We start from the raw sequence: 19,228 nt of genomic DNA, 5'->3' as shown, positions 1-19,228 counted from the left end.
ATATATATGGAAAATTACAAAATTTTGATATTTTTTTATCACATTCACGAAAGCGATATTTGTACCGCATTTTAAGCGCATTATACACACGACGGTACGTTATTCGCAATATTTGTTCCTAAAATACGTTAAATAGTCACGATAACGAAACGTGAAAGAGTGAGGAAACATGTTAGTATTTAGTACTTACAATTTGTATTATTTGTATCTACACATTTTTTGAATTTGACAGCAGTCACTTTTCATTACAAGATGACGGGTCAAATAAATTTACTCGATAAATGTCACGAGAAATACATACGGTGCGTACTTTTAACATGAGTCACTTAAACGTTCTTATCAAAGTGTGATACCAGATGTTTTTGAGCGACGTCACCGACTGACATGTGCGGTAATTACTTTCGAAAGAATTTCCTCGAATTCCGAGAAATCTAGATGACGGAAAAAATTCCAATCGTTAAAGAAATAAGCGTTACAAATTTCGAAGAGCTTGCAGTCAGCGATTTGTATAGCTATAGATTATCGTCAGAAATAAACGTTTGATGAAAATCGGGGAAATTCGACGCTCTCGATCGAACAATTTTGTTAAATCGACGTTAAAATACGCTAATTGATTCGATTCGATGGAAGACCGCAACGCGAACACGCGTATTGACAGCCGGGGAGTTTGGCCGTCAGTGAGATTTTCCTTCTTTGGTTCACCTCGCCAAAATATCAACCTTTATATCCACCCATGTAACGGGCCATCGTGAATAAAAGCTTTTCATCTTCTTCTTTCCTTTCGTAGTTCTTTCCAGTAGATACGGAACGTGTTCGGCTCGGCCAGTAGAAATGGACTGGCAGAAAAATAAATAAATGACAGTGCATACGCGATGATTTACCCTTCCGTCTATCCGTGACAATCCATAAGCGAGAATATTTGCTTGGATTAATCCTTTTGCTACCTTCATACGCGTGCATACGAACAGCGGAATATCGCAAATATCTCCAATTCATTCTCGTGTACGCACATTCATCGCGCTACTTCGCTGTCGCAAAATTATGTAGTATGTTGTACCGGCAGCAGCGAAATCTGCCATGACGAAATTTGATTGACGTTGTCATGCTGATGTCAGTGCTTAACGCTTGAAAATTATTCATTACCACGGAATTACATCACGTTTCGTTTGTATTATAGATCCGATGTAATCCGTCGCTGGGAGATTTCCGCAGCCGCGGCGGCTGAATTAAATTCGTTTCCGTTTTACTGATAATGAATACAGGATTATAAATCCAGATAAAAAAAAAAAAAATTATCTAGAATTTCAACATTCAGCAATTCACAATCAGCGATCGAGGCAGAATCGATAAATCAAATATGCTCGTATTCAATTTATTTTTTCATTTAATGCGGTCTGCAGTTTCCTCTCTCTCTCTCTCTCTCTCTCTCTCCTTTTCTGTCTCTCTCTCTCTCTCTCTCTCTCTCTCTCTCTCTCTAACTCTTAAATACGTTCATCAAGTAAATCACTTATCTTTATTAATTAATTCGTAACACTACGGGCTTACGTCATACGTCAACATCTATCAAATGTCAAACATGCTTCTCGTGTAAATTTTCATGATAATCTTTCCGTTCCAACAGCGTATGATTTACATAGCTGTAGATAATAGTAGAATCAAGTTTTCTCATTAACCTTTATTATACATGCGTCGCTTGATAGATTCGGTCGGATACGGTAGCGTGATAAATTACGATTATTTACCATTCGCATTTATTACAAAAAAAAAAACAATTTTACTGAAGTATCTAAAAATAGAACTAAATACAGATATAAAAATAATTTGAATGGGCCAACAAAATAATTATGTAGAACAATCAAATCAAATTGCTAAAATATCAAAACTTTTTGAGATTCCTCTGCAATTTCGATGGTCCAAAATTGTTTTTAGATCTGTATTTAATTTTTAGATACTTCAGCAAAATTGTTCTCTCCATGCACGAATCGCAATAAAACTCAATAAACTATCTCTGACGTATGTGCATCATTTTAAATATGTAACTTATTCATTCTCTCTCTCTCTCTCTCTCTCCTTCTCTCTACTTTTATGCTTTTCTTTTCTGTGTAATTTTTATTTTATTTGTCACTTTAATTTATTTTTTTACATTATTCCTTTATCTTTTCTTATGTTATCTTATTTCTTTTTTTTTTTTGTCATTTTGCTATATGTACATTCTTAGAGGGCTTTCTCTAAAACGACGAGAAACGTTCTATCTAACTATCCATCTCTTCCTCTCTCGATAAATTTTCTATTCGCACAAAAATCAATTACATGTGTCTAAAAGATTGCAATCTCGGATCGCACACGGAATTACCTCTTAATAGCTTTGCGGGGAAATATACGGTAGAGTTTCGCAGCCAGAATCTGAATGTCGACCGAAATTTTTCAACGCGCTCCACTTCTGCTCCAACTTGCGCCAAATGTTTGCCTGCCTGCCAAACGTCGCGTTAAATGCGAAACGGGTGCTTTACAGTACTTCTCTTTTACGTTCCAAGAGGCGCACGAAAACGAGCTTGTATTTTTACGGCTACTAACACTACCATAAAATCCAACGCTCTGCATCTACGCGATTATATTTTATACGCCGTACTTTATTCTAGTTACCAGCGGGAAGAACGTAAATTTCCACGCGCGAGCGTATGTCACGTTAAAACGTCGCGAAAATTAATTGTCACGCGAAATTTGCATAGAATAGCAAACTGCATATAAATTGTAGAATTCTTATAGATTTACGTCACCCTTAAAAGAAAACGGAAATTCAAGAAGCGTAGGAGGTTCTTGAAAAAATATTCCCAAGTATTTTTAGCTTACGTAACTTAATATTACGCGCTTACAAATTCGCAATAATTAATAGCAACACAGCGCAAGCATGTAAAGAGGAGAAAAGTATGTACGCGATAGGGAGTTTCGTAGTTAACTACTGGGGCTTTGAATTACGCAGTTCCTCCCGAGGGATATTAACTTTTACAGTTAACTCGCCCTTTTTTTTTTCACTTTCAAGTTTAACGAGTTTCGGAGCTACATTCCTGAAATTCATACGTTTCCTCGAACCGAGTGAATAGGCGATGGAAAGTTGAGCTCGCGTTCCCTTCGTAGTCCCTATCAAGGCAAAAAGACGAATCTTAAAAAACGCACATACACGTCTTATGTTTGCTCTCATTTTATTCTACAAGTAAGATTTGCGTTAGCTCGCCGCTATTCCCTGGCATTTTGCAGCTGCTAATTGAAAGCCGTTGAGATTCCACGATCACGTTTTACGCAAACCGCAGTCTTCCCATCGACCAGGTTCAACAGCCGTGAAAATAACTTAGCTTGCCAGAGTCAACGCATGACATTATTTCTCTGATACTTTAAGACTCTCTCTGCCTCATTACCGGAGTTTAAAATAATGCGCAGCGATACCTCCATGTGATTTCTTACTTTCGTGTTTTTTATTAGCAATTTAAAAAGAAAAAAAATATCTCACGGATAACGTGGGAAAATGTAATTGGAAAACGTAGAATCAAAACGTTCTGAGAAGAAGATAATTCACTCTCGACCAGAGAATCCCCATTATTTCCATCAACGATATTATAACGTATCTATTGTTTGTACTTTAGCGATTCAAATCCTTACAATTGCATCATTACGACCGTGCAAAAATATAGTCAATAAATATTTAATTCAATACTGCCAACTAAACAGTTTTACTAAATGTAAATAAATATTTGTTCAGTAAAAAAAATTGTTAAATCAAATTAACATTTCTTGTATCAAATAAATATATCTTTATATTTAATAAATATTTAGTTGGCAGTATTCAACTAAATATTTATTAAAATTGACTAATTTTTTTTTCAGTGTGGAAAAATTTCCGATGACAAACGTCTGCCAAGATATTTGGTTGCCCCTCAAAGTGCAAATCTCAGCGCAATGACGGTTCTTTTCCTTTTCCCTTCTTTTCGGAATCCTTTCTTCGAAATTATTACTATGCCTTTACCTTCCTATTCCTCCAATTTACAAATCTGTTTTTTCTTTGACTCGACTATTGTACACTTTTGGAACTTAAAGTGAGATAAATATACGTTTGATATTTGGCGAAAGTGAGAAACAGAGTTCCAGTGCAGTCTAATGCAACAATAAAAAAACAGACTCTTGTTCCCTCCGTCGATTGCCAATTATATAAGATACTCGGTTAGGTGCTCGATTATTCGTAAAAGGCAAAAGCTTTTTCAAATTCTTGTCGTGAGCTCATCGCGGCCTTTGCGTCCAGATTCGCCTGAAGAGTTCTTCGAAAATTAATGAATCATTCGCTTAATTACGTTTTTACGTCTCATTCTGTAATCCTTCAGACTCTGTGTGCTAATCAATTCGAGTTGTGGATCGAAATCCGCAATTAATCAAAATTCTCCAAGACCTCTCGACGCAGTTATCCATTCCGTCATCCTTCTGCGTCTCCTCCCGACGACTCCTTCGTACAGAAGCTTGCTTTTCCGCGTTTCGCCGAGGGATTCTCGCAGATGTTGTTCGACGGCATACACGAAGGCCACGAAAAACGAGATGGCGACCGGTATTTTACACAGCGTTAGCACGAGGAGCGGAGCAACCGCTGCTCGAACACGTAGCCCAGGGTCAGCTTTGACGTCAGCGGAACACACGCTCGTACACACGCACGCGTGCACGCACGAACGCTCACTCGCTCGCTCGCTCGCACGCTCGCACGCTCGTACGCACGCACGCACGTTCGAGAACCGCGCCCGCAACATCCGACTCGCTCGTGCCGATTTGTTCGTTTTGTCTTGAAAATTATCCTCACTGCCGCAAATTCCCCGGTCAATCTGGAAAGAATTTTTTCTCAACGAGAAATCGTGTCCCCGAGGCATGAAACTCTGAAGTTAAAGATATAATGTGTTCTTAGCGAACTAACACCGTATTCATAGTCAGGCCTTATATTTAAGGCTTCCTTGAATCTATCTTCAGATACTCGACGAATTATTTCATTGGCTACTGAGCATCTAAAGGCAGATTTAAGGAAGCCTTAAGTACCAGGGTCTGACTATGAATACGGGCATAAAAGATTCACGAGGGAAAGATCGAAATCTTATTCTTCAATCAATGGGACTCTTGATGGAATTTTGATTGAATGTTTAGCTAGACAATGGTGTACGAAAACTCGAGAACGATCAAAAGGAGCCCTCCTTCATTTTTAAGGAAAAATCGTCTACGAATTGGCCAACAGAGAGTGATTTAAAGGGACAGCTTGGTGATCTTGGGATTCGTATAATATATATGTGTGCGATATACGCCGAAACCCCATCGTATATCACCAACCGCGATTTGTCTTGTCGATCTCCTTCCGGTATTTCTTTCCGAGAAAGAGAGACGCTCCGACGATATATTTCGCGTACATTTGAGTTACGCGTATCGATTACGTGAAGAGGTCAAAGGCGAACCCCGCGTGAACCTCGACGGAGATTCGGACATTCGCGCGTCATCGCGTGATTTGTGCGTGAACAAAAAATATGCGATACGACAAAGATTTTCGTCCCGCGAGAGACTAAACGGCAGGGTGAGAAACTTACGGCAGAAGTGTCTGAAATGTGGTAAGATAAAAACTCTTATGGCTTAAGACGTGGAAGACGTATTAGGGCTGGCGCAAACGAAATTTCTGTAACAGTAACCTTATAGACGTGAACTTAAGCCGATGAGTCAATCAGGATACTGCTTTAGATCTACGTGCTCTAACGGAAATAGAAATAGCAGTAAACTTAGAAGAAGTAAATCCATAAGGTGAAATTCCAGTTGAAATTCATCTTATTGCAAGGTTATGGATAAGTTCACTGTTATTTCTATTTCCGTTAGATTACGTAATCTAAAGCAGTGTCCTGATTGGTTCATCTGCTTAAGTTTACACCTTACAGATACTGTTACGGAATTTGTGTGCAGCGGCAGCCCGTAGTCTTTCATGCCTTAAGTTATAAGTTTTTATTAGTCTCACTCTACGTACCTATATACAAAATAGACTTAAACGCGTGCGTCTCGTTCCGTGTCATCGGCTTATAAGGGCACACGAAAAAAAATTAAGCAATAAAATCTAAACAGTAAACGAATCGACCAATCACAGCGGAAATCGTAAGACCGTAACATGAACAAATTCAATACATTAATTTCCTTACTTAATTTCCTTCCTTTCTATGTGCCAAGGTTTATGGCGCTTAGAAAAGCTTAAGACTAAGAGTTATGACACACAAAGAAACTTAAGCAAATTGAGAGAGAGAGAGAGATCAATGGAAACCGTAAAGCCATAACGTAAATAGTAACAAACCAATATATTGATATTCTTACTACTTACGTTTTCCTGCTTCAACTTTTCAGTTATAAAAGCGGTATTATCGTATAGTCGATCAACAGGCACTTGAATAATTTGTACAAAAGTTATTACATTTGTACGACAAATTATTCAAGTCTGTTGATTGGCTGTACGATAGAAAGATCCAAGAACCTCTCTGTCCTGCAACTAATTGACACGCTTAAAAAATTTGTCGTTCGATAAATGCAATACTGTCTAGTCTAACTCTCGAGGTCGTCTCTATTCGATTCGAATTGATAACATTCTTGTTGCCAAGGTCTAATCCACAAAACGCATTTTCCGCATTCACAATCTACTTAGTTTCTTTATCATTTCCCCCTCTGTTCCAATCATCTTAAAAAGATGGATGAATGATTAATGCGTTTTTTTTTTTGCTTATGATACGCAAAAGTGAACGACGCGCTCGAAAGGAAAACGCATTTAACGTGTCGTAATTTACATTTGATTACATTCAGGATTTAGCAGTGTTGTATGCGATGCGACGTAAAAGAGTCATTCTGATCCGGCGCGTTAACTTCGCTATTAATAATTAATATGCATAGCGATAGTGACGATCGAAACTCAATAACATAAAAAAAGATGAAATAATAATAGGCTACGGATATTGTGATCGTACGTAGCACCTTTTTTTCTCGAGCGACAAAACACTTGACAATGTAGCCGGTCGTTTAGATTGTCTCTGGCTGAGATGCTGGGTTTTCCTACAATCTTCGTCAGATGCTATAATCTTTACGACGACGCGAATTGTTCTCGTGCTTAGGTAAAGGCTCGTTCCCAGTTAGAGATCTTATATAACAGAGTCTGACCACAAGATAACAAACTTTTGATTAATTCATTAATTCATTTTCAACTTTAATAAGTTAGAATTTAGAATGAGAAGGCATATAAAAAACCTATATATATGTTATATATATATACACACACACACACACATATATATATATATATGTATCTTTTTTTCTTTTAGTTTTGACAAAATTGATTGTGACCAGTCTCTGTTATAGGATCTCCACTAAAACCGATCGTCACTCAATCTCTAAATTCTTTGGAGTGGATCTTACTCCAAAAAAAGTCTTGAAAAAGAGTGAACTCATTTTTCAATCTTTAAGAATGAGATTCATTCTAAAAGGTTTAGGGAGCACATAACAATGCTAGATGTAACATTGTTTATAATGACAGTTACATATAATTTAGGACAAATTTCTGGTTGATGGCAAATTTTATATTATAATATTTTTACATTATAAAACTTGGAACCAATTTCTGATTAATCAGAAATGTCCTCATTACTTTGAACGACTTCGCGTTTCAAGGCAATGTTACATCGAGCATTCTTACACGGGCACACTGATTTCTTCTACTTTTAGAAAAAAAAAAATTAAAAATAAAAAACAAACCCAGTATGTTATATATGGTATAATCCTAAGCTTCAGTGAGGATGAACCTTTATACATCCGCTTTCTTACAATTCTGACAAACGCATCTCATGATCCTAGAGCGAGATATATTCATGTATGAAGTTGCTAATCCGGAACGTTTTATTTAACGGGAACAAGGTAAATCTCGACGTTAACGCACCTACGTCAATAGTTCCTTGTAACTATATATACACACATATATCAACTGCAATCTGAAGCTATTTACACGTAATGATCGTGCACTCCGGAATGAGTTTCGCATTGGTACAAGCGCGGGCGTAGCAAGGCAATGAATCAATAACGAATCCTTCGTGCAATTTGCAATTAGTCGATCATCCGAGCGATAAATAGACGAATTAAATTAATTACATCTCTATTATCCTCGCGTAATGACCTCGGTGCAGCAATGAATTCATTTACGTCGTCAAATGACACGCCGACGAATCTTTATTGCCACACAGATCGCCGTTGTTATCTTAATAACGTGCGAATGAACAGAAAGCATAACTGCGTTGATCGTCCGCAATAATTTATGAGCGGACACGCGTAGCGAAAATCCGAATTTTTCTTGAATGTCGGAAAGTGTTTCGCGATCCGGCACGCAGCGCGAACGAGCAGATTGACGTACGTACACGTATGTTATCGCATCTGCGCGTAAATATGCGCTAATCAACGTCGTCGGGGCGGTTATCGATGTCTCGCGTCGGCGGCCGGGAAATTTTTCGGCGTTGCGCAAAAAGCGCGAGAGACCGTTACTGTTTCCTCGATTTTCTTATTCAAACCGCAGATAACGTAATGAACGTCACGCCGGCCATTTTTAGGAACTGATTACCGTTTCGACCGATTACAGTGGTCGGAGTTTTATTTATGAAACAACCGCAGTCTCGTAATAATGCTATATTTACATAATGCGGAGGAGAGTACAGTTTTTTTTTTTGTAAACAAGCTCCATGGATGCGTTTGCAAACATTCGCATCAATCTTCCTGTTACAATAATCATTATGCATTCCCCTTTAGAGACAACTCTTCTCGGTTTTAATCAGTAATTTATCAGAAAAATACATGTATAAAGAATTCATATGAAGGACATGCTAATGTAACTTTGATTCCGCATTGACGCAAGATCGTATTATTTTAACTCGTTGCAAATATGTATAGGTTCAATGAAACGCCAATCGCAAATAGCACTGCGAGAGCGGAGATATGAAAATCAAACGGTCGCATTTGGTGTAAAATGCAAACTACGAGGGAGCATACAACTATATCCGCGTAGCTCCGTGAATAATTTATTATTATATTTTCAGTTTCCCCTGCCCTGTCAATTTTCACTTTAACGCGGCGTGCTATCGATCTTTTTCCGTCCGGTCTTTCATATCACAGCAGAACTCAAAATAATCCGCCAACTAAATTTGACTGTCTGTTCCGAATCAGTTCGCGTTCATTGAGTTATATCGTCAAGGCTCCAAGTTAAGTTTAGCTAACTAAGTACGATCGTTTGATCAATCGCAGCTACGCTAATATCCTATAAAGTTTCGAAGATGGTCCCGTTTTGAAATCAAATCCGCGTAAATATATTTTCACGGAATGAACGGTTTTGCTAAAGGATTTAAAAATTTAGCTGGATATAAGCCAATATGCATAGACGATTTTTACTATCCAAAACATTTAAAGTAAACAAACAATGATAGAAACAAATTCCCAAAAATTGCAAATGCAAATAAATAAACTAAGACAAAGGACTAATGGGAATTGGCGCTTTAGTAATTGCGCTATTATTACATAAATTCAATATTACAAACATATATATAGATATGTTTGTAACAATTCCCATTAGTCCTTTATCTTAGTTCATTTATTTGCATTTAAAGTACAATAAATCTTACTCTATAGAATAAAATTTCACTCTTAAGATTGAAAATTAAATTCTTTTTCAAGACTGGCTTAATAAATAACAATAAATAAAGGGCAAAGTAAAAGTCAAACACATTTCTTTAAAAAAGTCACACAATTAAAAGAATAAATTACAAATGGAGAAAAGTAAAATTGAAAAAATATATAATAAAATAAAAACTCAGTTTAAATATAAATAAAAAGACTGGCTTAATTTTCATTGTTCAGATTAGACTGATTGTGAGATTCTACTTCAAAGAATTTAAAGAGTGCATTTAAGACTTCTTAAGTACAATCTTAAGATGTCATAAGCTAACCACAGAACCATATTAGTATCTTAAGACATTACTTAAACAGTCTTAAAATAAAAATGGACTATAAATATTGATTTGAAAATAATTTTGGACTGTCAAAATCATTATATAGGATACTCAACATAATGAACAATGTTGCGAAAAATTTTGATATTCTAGCAACCAGCTTAAGCGTTCTACATAATTATTTTGACAATTTTAACAAAATTCATTTTCAGATTTGTATATCTAGTTAAATTTTTCGATAATTTAACAAAATTAACCGTTCTTTCCATGCTGCTTTACGTAAATGTATATTTTAAAGGAGAAAAAGATATATCGAGAAATATATATCTGTTTCAAAAACTTCGTACTAGATATATTAGCATCGAACGCGACGCTTGAGCGCCTGGTGTAGTTGCGTAATCGAAGGAAATTCAATTCCAGAAGCGACTCAAACGCACAGATGAAAGAGAACCGTTTGTCATCAGCGACTTCATCGCATCGTTCACCGAATTCCATTGACGTGAGGATGGAGCGTTTATATACACATACACGAAATTCTTTTTCTCCCATTCGCGCGACACATACGAAGAAATCTCTCTCGCTCTCTAATTCATCCAGCGAACCAAAGATGATATCTAATACAATTGATGTAACGTAGCGAGATATCAGCCGCTGTATTACATTGTTCGCCCGCAATTGAAACGGTCTTAATTGAGCCCGATATCCATCGACATACGAACACCGGCTAGCCATTAAGCCAACCTGTTCCTCTCAATCACTCGCGACACGTGTACAAAGGAATCTCTCTCGCTCCCGAAATTCATTTCGCGAACCGAAGATGATCCGATATAATGGATATAATGACAAAGCGAGGTATCGGCTGCTGCATTATACATTGTTCACTTGGCCCTCAATTGAAACGGTGTTAATTGCGCCCGGCATCCATCGACATACGAGCACCGGCTGGCCATTAGCAGTATTTGCGTCGCGAAGAACACTTCATTCCTGCGTCACGTAATAATATATCTAATGGCATCGCGTGTTATCCAAGACGAGTTTCCTGCCTATCCTCAGTTTATGCCACGGCAATAAATGGAGCGCGTAAATGCCAAAAGCCGCCGCGCGGTTAAAGGAGCCGCCTTTACGGTTTGCAGCCTCGATTTAACGCGGCAATAATACATTGAATCACAATGTAGCCATCGCAATCGATTTCTTTTATTGCTTTTACTCTTTTTATGTATCGAGAAGCGTACAGCTGATTTAGGTTTATCAATTTTTTGAAACATCTTTTCTTAAAATAAATCTAAATATATGAATATTAAATATGTATATGTGTGTGTGTGTGTGTGTGTGTGTGTGTGTGTGTGTGTGTGTGTGTGTGTGGGGGGGGGGGGGGGGGGACGTTATAAGTTTCGCAAGTTCTTCTTTACTTTGCTCCATTATTTTTCATGCACTGAGATGACTTAATTCCAAGTTTGTAATCTTCAAAGTGCATTTCCGAGTAAATCCGAGCAATCAAATACCTCCATCAACTGGTACTTTGATGTTGCAGGCTCCCGCAGGTTTCTGCATTTCTGCATCGCCGTTTTCTCGGGTATTGCAATCCATTTCAATTACACCGTTCGACTTTCCACCGAACTCAGGTGCGTCAGAGCAGCGGCGGGCACGGACAAACAAGTGCGTCATACAATACAATTTTGTTTACCGCTTATTCATTCCGACGTAAATTCGTTATTACACATGCACAGGTTTTTTTTTTCGCATAAAAGAGAAAAAGGCCGGAATAAAGTACAGGGACATACGGCGCTTACAAAGCGTTTCTCGTTGTTTTAATCAACGTGTATATATATATATATATATATATACGTTTGCATTAATACCTCACGCGCAAATACAATCTCGCCCTGTGTTATTCATTCCGTCGATGAATTCTATTATAACATATAGCATTTCCAATTTTCCGTAATGCGATATGCACACGTGCGTAGATATAACAGAATTTCATGTATTATCATATTTTTGCATTATTGATACAGTCACCGTTTTACACATGAAAACGCAGGACAGTTTTACATACTGTAAATACTTTCCGAGAGTGAGTTCTACCATTATATTCTCGTTTATTTAATTCTATCCGGAACAGACACAATTAACAATGACAACTGGAGCTTTACAAAACTAAGCAGAGTTTCAATCAAGTGGTCCAAACGGTTTTTTCGATTTTTGTTTCAAACATAATTTAATCGCAAATTATAAAGGATCGTGTCGGAAAAAGAGATTAGATAATGCGTTTATTAGTGTCCTAGGACGAGCCCTCTAAAAACAAACATAAGGCAAGAAAGCGAACTAACAATAACAAAATATAAATTAAAACATAAATTAAAAAGATTATATATACCACACCGTATAGAAAAGTATTAGAAAAAAAAAAAACCAAAAAAAATACGAACAAAATATAAGTTAAAAATAAAAATGAAAGAGAGAAAGCAAATTACACGTCGTATCTATATACGAGGAGAAAGAAAGAGAGAAAAGTAAGATGACACGTGAAACGTTTGCCGCGGTATTTCGGCCAATTCACGATTTTTATCCGATAAATGGGGTAATACATGGGATTTACGATTCGTCGCGATGCCGGGCGATAAAAAGCGTCCGCCGCGATTATTATAGCGATCCTTCGCGTCGCGGAGCAACGGCACGGTCGTTAAAAACCCACGATAATTTCCTCCTCGTGTAATAACGTGGAGAAAAATAATCGTGTATCGGCGCGGCGAAACCGTTACGACGAGCCGTCCTTCGCGAAAGCGTCGCGTGCGCGCAGCACGCGCACGACTTCCCGCGAATGCAGTTACGCCTTATCTGTCGCGAATAAAATTACTGGCTATCGACAAATAATACCGGTGTGACTAATGTCCCGCAATTCACGAAGTCGATTCGATAAAGCGATGACTTTTCTCTCCGTTTTATCAGGAGACTTGCGCGCGGTCCCTCCGCGTCGTTTTCGGAGAACCGAACGATTTCACTCGCGTTCGCGCGAGTGTTATTACACATCGATAGAATTGAATGTACACTTGCAAGTTAGTCTTTAGAACCTATGTAATTATTCATTTATAATTATACTTTTATAATTTAATTAAGTAATTAATGTTACGTTATATTAATTACATTATTATATTGTATTTCTGTATTTAATTATATTTCATTTGAGTAATTTTCCACTTGAACATTGCGTTATACGTTGATACGATTCTACTACAATCCCGTGGAAAGCCGTACGAACGAATGTGACTTTAAGAGAATGTCGCCGTATCGCGTAGCAAAATTTATTAATTGAAGCGACAATAACTGTAATTGACCGAGTCGGCGCAGTTTAGCTAGAATTGAAATAAATGAGAGAAATGAGGTGTGCAAGAGCAAGTTGTGCGAGAATAAGATAACGTTAATAAGATAATGTTTCTATTAATATATCTTTACATATAGCGCGCGTATCTCTGCGGTATTAATATAAAATATCGCGAGGCGATATTTATGTACGTAGCGAATTGTAAAAGAAGAAGCGTAGCGGATGTTTTTCCTGTGATATGTTCCGCGTAGGAAGTAGCGAGACAAAAGCAAAATACTTTTGAATGCCAAATTATCGGACGCGTGGTCGACCTAAATAGCGATCGCTCTCCTAAAAATATACGCGTTTCGCGTCATATGGTTTATCCGCAGAACATCCGGTTTAATGAACGTTTTCTTACCGTAGAGAAGCTACATTGGTACTTAGAAAATATTGCAACATGAACGTGTATATGGTATGTGCGCATTCGCGATTACACCGCGAGATTCCGACGCACGTAATAAACCTCGTCGTTGTACTCTTGAAATTTCGCGGAATTAAATTTATCGAATAAGTATGTGGCGTTGCATTCTGCAACGAGGACGAAGCATTGCCTGTATACATACATGATAATAATGAGATGTGCATTTAAATAAGAATAATAATTCTAACGCAACAACATACATTTCTCTAACCCTCTGTGATGTCGTCCGGCTCTGTTCCGCTGAGAATAAAATGTTATTTCGCGTCACGAAGGAGGAACATTTTAACGACGTCCGTTGGAAAAGGTAAAATGAGGTTTTGTTGTTCGATAGCTTCAAGTACGTGCAGATAAGTAATGTTTAAAAATAAATGAAATGCATAAAAACCACGCGAAAGGGGGAGGGAGATATAATAGAGATAAGAACAATCATAAATATTTATGAATTGCATATTGCTGTTGCGTGCTTTCTTTTTTTTAACAGTAATCCATGTTCCATCGCAATTTTTATTCTTTTATAAAGAACCGCGACGTATATATTTTTCATTTCGCGATTTTATCGGAACGTATTTGCTTCCGAATAAGCACGGAACTAGTACGGAAAGTCTGAGGAAGTAAGCCTTCTTTATTGCTGAATGAATAGACGATCTGTAAGTACGGCTTAATTACGGCTTTAAATCCTCTTAAACCTTTAACTTTGTTGTGCGCAACATTGAAGCGGATTGACCGCCTCTTTATTGAGGAATAATATATATTCCTCTGTTTTCTCTCCGTCAAATAGACACTAAATTCCAGTTAGTCCGATTAACATGATTCGGTTTACCTATGCTTTATTAATCAGCTCCCATGTCGGCAATGCTAACAGATCGGGATCTGGTTAATGAATGTTACATTACACGCTATCAGCGTTCGCCAGGAACGACAATATATCGTCGGCGAAAGTATAATATAAAAATTCGTTTCATTAATTATACAGTAACAGCTAATCAGCCAAATATTATAAGGTGAAGGAATGAAAAGGAAACAGATAAATTTCCCAAAATATTCGTGGCCTCGTGTAATCATGCAAATTACCCGTAGAATATCGGGGACGTCTGCTTATTTTCACCGAGACTCCGATATTAGGAATTCCGCGCGATAGCATATTAATTACGCTCTTGACGTGGATCTGAGACTAATAAAAGCACTTCATTTACGCAAATAGCATTTATAATTAATTTTAATCATGCCCACCGCCACTATGCGCATTCTATATATAGAGCGTTGCTTTCGTTTCGACTTTCGTATGTCAATTTTGACGCGCGTGGCGAAATGAACGTGCGAAACAAATGCGGACCGACCTTACGTTGAGTATTCTCGGCATCGACAAAAATTCGCACATCTGATATTATCTATTTATTAATACCGAATGCACGAGGTGAGAAAGAAAGAGTATCGAGTGATATCGAAATGATATTAATGGTATCCGATATACCGAGAAGCAAAACTCGGTTCCGCGATATCGAGAGAGAGAGAGGCCAATCTTTTCGGCCGTTCGAGTGCGTCAGAAAAGTCACGGTTCTTTTATCGGTTGTTCGCTCGATTAACCATAGCTAGAATTGACAATCAGCGGGCGCGTATTTTTCTCGCCCCCCCCCCCTCTCTCTCTCTCTCTCTCTCTATCTTTCTCTCCTGCCGTTATCGTCATTTCACTCGAATTTCACGTAAGCCAAGACTGACGCACGGCTCGAACTAATCAAACATTGGCCCACATGAGCAGTGGAATTATCGGCGAATTAACATAATTCAACGATTCTTCGCGATAACGAAGAAAAGAGATGGTGCAAATTTCGTACGTAACGTGCCGAATGTTTGTCACGCAAATATCGATGTATTTACGAACGATTAATTCAAGAATTCGATTCGATTAAATGCTCGTGGAATGTTACCGAACGATCGCAAAGTTTTATCGATGACGAGCTGAACCTGTCTTTGTCGTATCGTCAAGGTTCTTTTTTTTCTGTGACTATATCCGACACAAGTATTATCTCCTATCAATATTCTACCTGTTATCGTGACGTGCATACAACACGTTATGATTACAACACATATTATGCTAATATTAACGCTATCGTTATTTATTTGTACGGTCAGTATCGGATTGTTTGCGATAATTATCGCGTCTAATGTACCTGAATATTAGCTGCATTCAGAAAAAGAGCGGCTTGCAACTGTGGCAAAATTAAAATAATTAAAACAATATATAAAGACAAAGAGAGGCTCCAAATCAAATAAATCGTCACAATAAAAAGGTCCGTGATAAGCCAACACTGAATGGAAATTGTATAAAAGAATATGATTAATTTCGACCCTTTGTTAGAGTCTTCTATAGTATAAAAATTACTAAATTAATACTAATTATTGTGCATACGTTAACACAGCGAAGATATTGTTGTAATATATATTCTTTAATACAATTGCTTTACACATTTATGTTAGTGCCAGTGAGAAAATAAGGACAAAATTAATTATATTAAAGAATTTTAAAACAATTTCGAAGTTGCTTATCTGCTGAACGTAGCCGTTGTTTCTACGAATGTGTTTCTAACAATAATGTGTGTGTGTGTGTGTGTGTATGTGTGTGTGTGTGTGTGTAGAGAAAGACATATCCGAACACGATAAAATATTCTGAAAAAGGGAGTGTTAATTTCAAACAGTCCTATTTCTTTTACAGGTAAAAGAAACACGCAGTCACGAAGACGTTCGAATGAGTAGTGTCGTCGAAGGGATGTTTAAAGGGGAGGTTTCGCGTGCACGCGCACTCTTTGCGCACTCATGCGAATAATTTCTGTTACCGCGCCGCGAAAGTAGAAGAAGAAACAGACACGGCGAAATCCGTGCAGAAATCATTTTACGATACTTATGCGCCAACGAGATAGTCCGTAGCCCCGAACGACCAAGAATGAGAGTTTATTTTGACAAAAATCGTTCAGTTATATCATACGGGACGGGAGCACAGTCTCGAAGTCTTGCCGAAGGATAAATGCATCACCACGGGAATAGAATCAATCACGTCAACGAAGTGCATCAAGTACTCCACTCCGCGTTTTCAAGCGAGTTTCTCCTACAAAGCGAAACGATAAATTGGATTTCGCGAAGTATGGGGTGCAGCGGCGGTGGTTCAGTAATCAGGCAATCGGCATCGAACATCGTGATTGCGCGCTGAAAGCTGAAGGTAATGAATTTAGGCTGGAATGAATTTTTTCTTTTCTCCAACCAATATCTCTCTCTTCTTCTCTTTCACTCTCTTGCCCGCGCGCCGGAAAATTCGCAATTACGTAACATCACCGACCGGACGAGAGAAGGAGAGATCCCATTGCTGTCCGTCGCACTTCGGTGCAGCTGCCACGATCGCCAATGTTCTTTGCCGTGTATCGCGATAGCGTGCCATAAATCGCCCCTGACGATGCAGATTGCATTCTGATATAACGCGAGGCGTAGAGACAGGAGCGGAGGGAGTCGAGGAACAGAGACTCGCGTAATCATCGTTACTCGAGATGACCGATCTCCGCTGTTTCGTATGTTACGTACGAAGGTTCCCGAACTAGACGAGAAATCGTAGTCCACACGAAGTACGATCGGCAACATGAAGCAATCGAGAGAATAATGCATATTCACTCTATGATGAGTTTCGATACTCCAACAGAGCGAATTTGTAAATATTCCTCTCTAAATTCTTTGAAGTAAATCTCTCGTTTCCAAGAGTGAAATCTCTTTTCCGACTACTCGAGAGAGTAAATCCTGTCGTCTAACTTCGTCTCTCAATAGGATAATTGTAGTTCGCGAAAGTAATAATTAGCAATTTTAATTAATTATTACTTTAATTAATTATTATTTAAAAAAAATATTCCTTCTCCTCATCCACTTTTTCTTCTCTCTTCATCTCTCGTAATGCTTGAAACGAATTCTCTAAATCTTTTTTGGAGTAAATCTCATTCCAGAAGAATGAGTTCACTGAAAAAGATTTAGAGTTAGTTTCCAGCGTGACGAGAAATAAAAATAAAAAAAGAAAGAAAAGAAAAGTGAAAGAAGAGAAAGAATATTTTTTATAAATAATAAATTAAAATTTCTAATTACATCGCTATATATACATTTATCTGAAATAGATTTGTCGATCGTAAACTACAATAATATTGAGAGATAAAATTAGACAATAGGATTTACTCCCGAGTAGTTACATTCAATTGACGATTGAAATTGATGAATGGGTCAGCACTTCTGTCGATAAATATTTATAAGCATAATAAATTTACGGGGATTAAATTTATTGGCGGAGAGAGAAGCGTTGAAAATGGGAGAAATGACGCGATCAAAATTGTGATACGTGATTTTTTTTCGAATTAAAATGGAAATATAAAGAGCGGTAGCAAGTAAATTATTTTCGCGAGCTCGGCCTCTCATTCATGAAATCTCCGCAAAGTTGAAGTCACTGCGAATCGCGATGATGAAGTATGAATACTTCGCCTTGCGAGTTTACATAACAAATTACGATAAACGCGTTCTTTATACGAAAAGCAATCGAATTATAAGAGGAAAAGTGGATATGACGTGACACGCGTGGGATTGTATACCAGCTAAATTTGTCATCTCCAAACTTGCCTGTCACTTCCAAAATAAGCAGTCTAAACCGCTTGCGTCGTCCTTGGAGCTATCAGAGTTGTGTCAAGTCTTTTCGTAGCCGAGAAATAACTAATTCTTTGTACCAGTTTTTCGCAGCGGTAGTTTTCTAATTACATCGCTATGCATTTATCTGAAATCGATTTGTCGCGAACAATAATCCTATTAAGAGACAAAGTTAAACAACAAGATTTACTTTCGAGTAGTTACAATCATATTATCGTTCGCAGATTACCACAGTAACCAGTAATCCAGATAATATTATAAATGGATAGATGGAAACTCACATGCGGTAATGTAACAAGCTCGACCTAAGAAAGATTTCGAGCGGAATTTCAGAACACTTGTCTTTAATGTCAATCGTAGAATAAGGGCCATAACATACAAAAATTTAAACAGTAGAACGTTAAGCAGTAAGCGAATTGATCAATCACAGTAGAGATCACAGTAGAGAGTAAGATTATAACGTAAGGAATAGCAAATCTAACATGTTGATTTCCTTACTGCTTATATCTTACTGATTAAGTTTTTTTTGCTATAGTCCTAAAGCTTAATTATATTATCATGGCCCGATTTTTCATCTTCTTATTAATTCGTGATTTAAATTTAACTTTATTTGACTTGATGATAATGTAAAATTGTGTTCTTCTCCCTCACTAAACTAATAGTTTTGTACTTGTAGGTCTAATTTTTTATTTGCTGGTTAACTTATGATTAGGCTTAGCTTGAATAAAAATTGTATTGTATGTTCCTAACTGCGATTAATCATTAAAC

General features: G+C 37.5%; 1 protein-coding gene across 1 annotated transcript in view; it reads right to left on the bottom strand.

Annotated features, from left to right (window-relative positions):
- The window catches only part of LOC108749399 (C-Maf-inducing protein-like), a 38,340-nt gene that overhangs the window by 16,406 nt on the left and 2,706 nt on the right, over window positions 1-19,228 (bottom strand). The window lies entirely within an intron of this gene.

The sequence above is a fragment of the Trachymyrmex septentrionalis genome, unplaced genomic scaffold (assembly GCF_001594115.1).
Source record: "Trachymyrmex septentrionalis isolate Tsep2-gDNA-1 unplaced genomic scaffold, Tsep1.0 scaffold29, whole genome shotgun sequence".
NCBI lineage: Eukaryota > Metazoa > Arthropoda > Insecta > Hymenoptera > Formicidae > Trachymyrmex > Trachymyrmex septentrionalis.
This window is presented reverse-complemented; position numbering and strand designations above follow the sequence as displayed.